Genomic DNA, 7509 nt, shown 5'->3' on the forward strand with positions numbered 1-7509 from the left:
TGTGCAGGGCTGTGGTCACCAAGCCTTCCCTGCCTGCTGACCATGGCACTGAAGCTCTTCCTCTTTCCAGAATCGCCATGTCGAGTCCTCTTCTGTTTCACAGGCGAGGAGCAGAGACTTCAGACATGCTCAACGTTTCCTTTTTCCTTCCCAGGGTTTTTATCTTTACACTCAGGACATGCTCTCTTTGCATCTGTCGTCATTCTTCATGACAGTGAAGTGAACTCGGATTGTGTAGTCAGGTTCTCCAGGTGCTGTCCTTGGCCAATAGGAAGCTGTTTTACTACCTACGTGAGCAGAGGAGCTGAAAAGTCCTAGGCCCACTTGCCCTGCTGCCTGCACCAAGGTCTTCTGGTGTGCTTGTAGTTCCTTGTTTCCCCAGAAGAGGTGGCCACACCCCATCACCCCAAAGTTTGGTTGTGTGGATTCTCTATGCTGTCAGATTACCATCTCACACTGGCCCCGCACATGCAAACCATTTTGTAGGAGAAATAGGAAAGAAGGGGCAGGCCCTTGACATGTGGGATCTAGAGGCATAACCATCACCATCATTCTTTCATACAACGCATCCTGACCTCAGTTTCTCCTCCCTCCACTCCTCTCAGCCCTGCCTCCCAACCTCAGCAGATTTCATTTTGCCATCCTACTAATATTATGAGGAGTATGTCATTCCTTATTTTCTACTAATATAAGGAAAGCTTGGCGCAGGAAGAATAAAATCCTATTAGAAGTAGCTGTCACTAAGTCTACTATGTAACAAATAGGAACTCACCATATTTTAACTTCTTAACAACCATGCTTACACAATACACACGCCATTATTCTCACTTAAATATATGATAATGGGCTTTGAAAAGTTGAATAAGTCACATAAGATAAAAGTTATATCCTTTGGAGGATATAAAAATTATTCTTTTGGGGTGTTTTTTTGGTGGTAGTACTGGAGAACAAACCAGGGCTTCATGTGTGCTAGGCCAGCACTCTGTCACCTTCCCAAATCCTTAGCCCTACATCAACCTTCTAAAAGTATTCTAAAACTAAGAACATGCTGGAGACTGAGGACATGGCTCAGAGGAAGTGTGTGTTCAGCCTACTGAAGACCCTGGGTTCACACACCAGCCGTAGGAAGGAAGCACCTCTCTGCACCTGGAACATATCTGTCTTGTACTTTGTCACCACAATGGAAAACTGGATAACTGTGACCAAGACCAACTTACATTCAAACTAATATGGTGTTTATACAAAGGGAGAGATGTTAAATGGACAGCAATACCAGGCACTTTCAGGTTCTACAAAAGCTGTGACTCATAGGGGCTGATTGCTGATGCCACCCTGGTCTACAAAGTAAGTTCCAGGACAGCCAGGATTACACAAAGATCTCAACCCTGTCTCAAACAAACAAACAACCAAAAAAAAAAAAAAAAAAAAAAAGAAAAAGAAAAAAGGGGTGTGTGGGGAACTGATGAAAAGTGATGAACAAATTTTGAACTGGCAAATTTAATAATGAGGTTAAATCTATGATAAAAAGATGATTTTAAGGTAATTATTGTCACTCATTGTCTTAGGTTTTTTATTGCTGTGAAAAGACACCATAACCATGGCAACTCTTACAAATAAAACATTTAATTGAGGTGGTGGCTTATAGTTTAAGAGGTTCAGTCCATTATTATGGTGGGGAGCATTCAGGCAGATGTGGTACTGAAAATGGTGTGTGCTTTTGAACCCTTAAATCTCACCCCAGGGGCACATCTTCTTCAATAAGCCCACACCTCCTACTCCCTCCCAAACAGTTCCACCAACTGGGGACCAAACATTCAGCCAAAAGAGCCTGGGGAGCCATTATCATCCAAACCACCACACACAGTTCATAGTGGATGACTTGAATACCCTATTCTTGCCAATAGATAGGCCACCCAGGCAAACTAAACAGAGAAATGCTGGAGTCAAGTAATATAACTCAAATGAATCTAGCAGACTTGTACAGAACATTCTGCCCAAACACTACAGAATATACATTATTCTCAGCAACTCATGGGACTTTCTCCAAATTTGGCCACTTATTAGGACACAAAACAAATCTCAATAGATAAAAGAAAATTGAAATAACATCCTTCATTCTATCTGACCACCATGGATTAAAGCTGGATATGAACATAAACAGAAAGTATACAAACCCATGGAAGCTGACCAATTCACTACTGAATGAAAATTGGGTCAAGAAGGAAAATTCAGTCTTTTAAGAACTGAATGGAAATGAAAACGCATCATACCCTAACCTGCGGAACACAGTGGAAGCAGTTCTAAGAGTTGAGTTCAGAGTGCTACATGCTACATTAAAAAACTCTGGAGAAATCTTATATTAACATATTATATATATATATATATATATATATATATATATATATTATATTAACACACTCAGAAGCCCTAGAAAAACAAGGAGAAACCATGGCCAAGAAGAAGAGATGGGAAGAAATAATCAACTGTGAGGCTGAAATCAATGAAATAGAAACAAAGAACAATACAAAGAATTAGTGGAATTAAGAGCTGATTCTTTGAAAAAAAATCAACAAGGTTGGTAAATCTTAAACCAAATTAACCAAAATATATAGAAAGAAGATTCAGATTAATAAAATTACAGGTTATAGCGGAAACAATTCAACGAAAACCAAGAAAATTCAGAGAATCATAAGGACATACTTAAAAATTTGTATTCTACTAAACTTGGAAACCTAAAAAAAGGATGAATTTTGTGATAAATACAACCTACCAAAATTAAATGAGGATGAAAAAAACAATTTAAACAAACCTATAACCTCCTATTGAAATAAAAGCAGTAATTAAAAGTCTCCCAACCAAAACACACACACACACACACACACACACACACACAAAACCTAAACAAACAAAAAAACCAAAAAAAGTCCAAGGCTAGGTGGATTCAGTACAGAATTCTTCCATACCTTCAAAGGAGAATTAATTTCAATACTCCTCAAATTATTTCACAAAGTCAAAACGGGAGGAACATTGCTTAATTCTTTTAATGAGGCCACAATTGCCCAGATACCTAAACCACACAAGGATCCAAAAAAAAAAAAAAAAGACCAATTTCTGCTGTGGTACAATGGTCTTTTATCCTGTCACTTGTGTTATTTTTAATAAAATGCTGATTGGCCAGTCGCTAGGCAGGAAGTACAGGTGGGGCAACCAGGCAGGAAGTAGAGGTGTAGTAAACATGCAGTCTGCCTAAAACTTTGACCTTACTAGAGACATACGCTAGAGTATAGTCAGTCTTAATTGGGAGAGGTCTTCTCATGACAGAAACAACTTTTAATAAATGTGTAATTACAGAATCAGCCTTTTCATAACTCAAAGCAGTTGGCCATTGAAACCCTGAATATGTATCTAGGGTATGGTGAACAGACTTTAAATTTCCAAACTCTACAAAATGAAACACATCCATTTGCCAAATTTTATTTCTTTGGGTACCTTTTGGGTTGATTTCTGCAGGTAATGGATTTCGGTTATACAAGGAACATGTAGGACATTTCCTTTTAATTTACTTGTCTTGTTGCCAAGTGACAGGAAACTCTTTCTTCAAACCTTTTCTATAAACAGGGTTTTTTTCTCTGAAATTCTGAAGCTTCTAACACATTTCTTGCAAATAGCTGATCAATTATTTTTAAAACACTATCTGGTGCTAGAGGGCCTGGTAGACCCGTATGGGATCTGATATGAGTTATATACTATTGTGGGATATTTGATCATATTGTGACACCCCAAAACTGTGTTTATAAAGTTAACCTTGAATGTGGGGCAGAGCTAGTGACTAACTGACACGAATTAGCTATAGAGAAGCCAAGAACATGGATAGGTAAGACACATAGGCAGGAGAAGGGAGGGGATTAGAGATCTCATAGTCTCTTCGATCTGAGACTTGTGGAGACAGAGGCACTTGCTGGATCTCCAACAAAATCTCAGAAGGTCAGTTGGCCACTCCTCCTCCGCTTCTTTGATCTATCAGGTTTTTACCCCAATATTTGACTCCCGAGTCTTTATGGACACAGAACAACTTAGATAATAGAACATGCTCCCGGTGGCTTCTCTACCGCCACCCCAAGCCCTCCCTGCAGGTCACAGGCTTTTCCCTTCATGGTGTCCCTGTGTCTGCCCCTGGGTGTTGTGGGAGCTGTGGGCTGCATTCCTGCCACCCCAGCTCCTGGTCGCCTGGCTAGCTTATGCCCCAAAATAACGACACACAAACTCTATTCATTTAAACACTGCTTGGCCCATTTCTATTCATGTGTGTAGCACCCCAAGGTGCGCTTACCGGGAAGATTCTAGCCTACATCCATCCTGGGTCGGAGCTTCATCGCATCTATCCCAGGGAGCAGAGCTATCGAGTCTGAGCTCACTTCTTCTTCCTCCCAGCATTCTGTTCTGTTTACTCCACCCACCTATGTTCTAACCTATGAGGGCCAAACAGTTTCTTTATTTTTTAACCAATGACCTTCCTCCATCACCTGGGCACACCTACTGCACAACATCCCTTCACACTACAACACCTGCTCAGGCTTGTCCTGCCACTTGTCCTCCACATGTGCACAAAGGATACTTGATTTCTGCATGCTCCTGCAGATCTGCAGCTGCCCACTGGGGGCGTGGTCGTCTAGGTGGTGCTGCACCCACTCACATACATGCCCTCACCTCTTGCCATGACCCTGCCTCCTGCACCCCCAGGAGCCTCTTACACAGCCCTGAGCACTGCTGCCCAGACAGCTTCACTGTCGCTGTCTCCTCTGCTGCTGACACACTGGAAAGCCAGCAGGACTGGTAAGACATCTGGGAAGCCCTCCTTAAGGAGGGAGTTAAGTAATACTGCATGTTTCTTACATTAAGAGGGGAATATCAAAATGCAGGGAAGTGGGACTCTGTATTGTGCCACTTTGGATGACTTGAAAATGGAAAAAATAATGAAGGGCTAATGGACTTTGCTGGGATGCATTGAAATAATGTCGATTATAATTATAATTGGTAATTCATACTTTATTCTGAAAAAGTGGTTTAATTACTGTGCCAAATATGAAAAATTGACTGATAAGAAACAAACCTTAGAAAGACTTATAATTGAAAAGGTATAATGACCTACTAATGAAAATAAGAAGAATATTCAGACATAGAGAAAGTTAGACAAGAACCTACTGCACCACTGCATGGCAAAACTGAAGAGGGGAGACCCAAGGTTATTAGGAAACCAACCTTAGTTTGTCCAGTTACTACAGAAGAACAACCATCAGATGAGAGACACCCCCAAGGTTATGCAGAAGTTCACTGGAATCCTATAGAAATGTTAGATTTGAAGGAAGTGATCATTTCCCATGGTATGTTGATGGAGGTAGGTCTTGTATTAATCTGTTGCTTTCATTGGTTAATTAATAAAGAAACTGCCTAGGCCCATTTGATAGGCCAACCCTTAGGTGGGTGGAGTAAACAGAACAGCATGCTGGGAGAAAGAAGCCGAGTTAGGGAGTTGCCATGATTCTCCCACCGGACACAGACGCAGGTTAAGATCCTCCCTGGTAAGCTACCAGCTTGTGGTGCTACACAAAATATTAGAAATGGGTTAGATCAATATGTAAGAGCTAGCCAATAAGAGACTGGAGCTAATGGGCCAAACAGTGTTTAAAAGAATATAGTTTCCGTGTGATTATTTTGGGTAAAGCTAGCCGGGTGGCGGGACGCAGCCCGCCGCTCCTATTACAACAGTATGTATTTAATCTATGTGAAAGAGATATTAAATTCATGGGCAACTCAGGACAGAATTATCCTCCGAGACTGGGAAGATCTGGGAACAGCAATATTGGAAGCTCATCCTCAGTTACAATGGTGAACATGGTGGAAAGACGATGTTAGGACCAATGAAATAGGGTGAGTTATTGATATTTCTCTAGACCAGTTACTATGTGTGTGAAGGCCAGCATGCTGAATTGCAAAGGCAGCTTGAATTTGATGATCACACCTTGGGCACACTGTCCTTTAGCAGCTTTAAATGCTTGGGACAAGGTTGAAGATTCCTGATTCTTCAGGAAAGATATCTGAGTCACTTACTAACATTATACAAGACCCCAAAGAAGCCCTCACAGATTTTTTTTTTGCAAAGATTAACTTCAGCTGTAAATAAAATAGCATCAGATCCAGAAGTCAGACAAATATTATTTGAATTTGTGACTTTTGAAAACTCAGAATGCAAAAGGGTGATTTGGTCTTTCAAGGCAAGATCAGCACCAGTAGATGAATAGACAACAGATACAACTGATATTGAATCTCATGAATATGATACTACTTTGATAAAAGAAGTAATTTCTAAAAGTTTTTTCCATTTTTTATTGATATTTATTGGGCTCTACATTTTTCTCTGCTCCCCTCCCTGCCCCTCCCCTCTCCTTTCAATCCTCCCCCAAGGTGCCCATGTTCCCAATTTACTCAGGAGATCTTGTCTTTTTCTACTTTCTATTTCCCATGTAGATTAGATCTATGTAAGTCTCTCTTAGTGTCCTCATTGCTGTCTAAGTTCTCTGGGATTGTGGTTTGTAGGCTGACTTTCTTTGCTTTATGTTTAAAAACAACCTATGAGTGAGTACATGTGATAATTGTCTTTCTGTGTCTGGGTTACCTCACTCAAAATAATGTTTTCTAGCTCCATCCATTTTCCTGCAAAATTCAAGACGTCATTTTTTTCTGCTGTGTAGTACTCCATTGTGTAAATGTACCACATTTTCCTTATCCATTCTTTGATCGAGGGGCATTTAGGTTGTTTCCAGGTTCTGGCTATGATAAACAAAGTTGCTATGAACATAGTTGAGCACATGTCCTTGTGGCACGATTGAGCATCCTTTGGACGTATACCCGAAAGTGGTATTACTGGGTCTTGAGGAAGGTTGTTTCCTAATTTTCTATTTGTCTTTTCCTCAGTTTCTTTAAGGGAATTTCTCATTTCATCTTTAAGAATTTCAAACATTCTCTTGAAGTTATTTTTTAGGTCATTTTCTTCTGGTTCATCCATATTTGGTTATTCATTCAGGTCTTGCTGTTGTAGAGTCTTTAGGCTTTACTAGTGTTGTGTTGCTCTTTGTGGTGTAGCATGTGATCTTACCTTTTCTATTCTTCTTTTCCTCTAATAGGTGTGGTTGGGGCTGTCTGAGATTCTGTTGAATAATCTTCTAGGTGCCAGTGAATCCAAAGCTCAGATGGTTGTTCCTCGTGGTCCAGTCAGTGCCATGGTTCTAGTTACCCTATTGGTTACTTGGTATTCCTGGAAGTAGCTCAACACTCCTGTGCTTTGCTCTACTCCCTTGGAGTTTGCTGTCTCAGGCCTACTTTGGCCTAGGTTACCAGCTTTGCCCCTCCTGCAGAAGTCCCTGGTTTGGAGTTGGACTCTGGGTCAGGTTGCTGGCTCAATCCCGGTCCACCAGTGTCCCAGGACTGGGTTGGCTTCCCGGACTGGATTTG

The sequence above is a fragment of the Chionomys nivalis genome, chromosome 24 (assembly GCF_950005125.1).
Source record: "Chionomys nivalis chromosome 24, mChiNiv1.1, whole genome shotgun sequence".
Lineage (NCBI taxonomy): Eukaryota > Metazoa > Chordata > Mammalia > Rodentia > Cricetidae > Chionomys > Chionomys nivalis.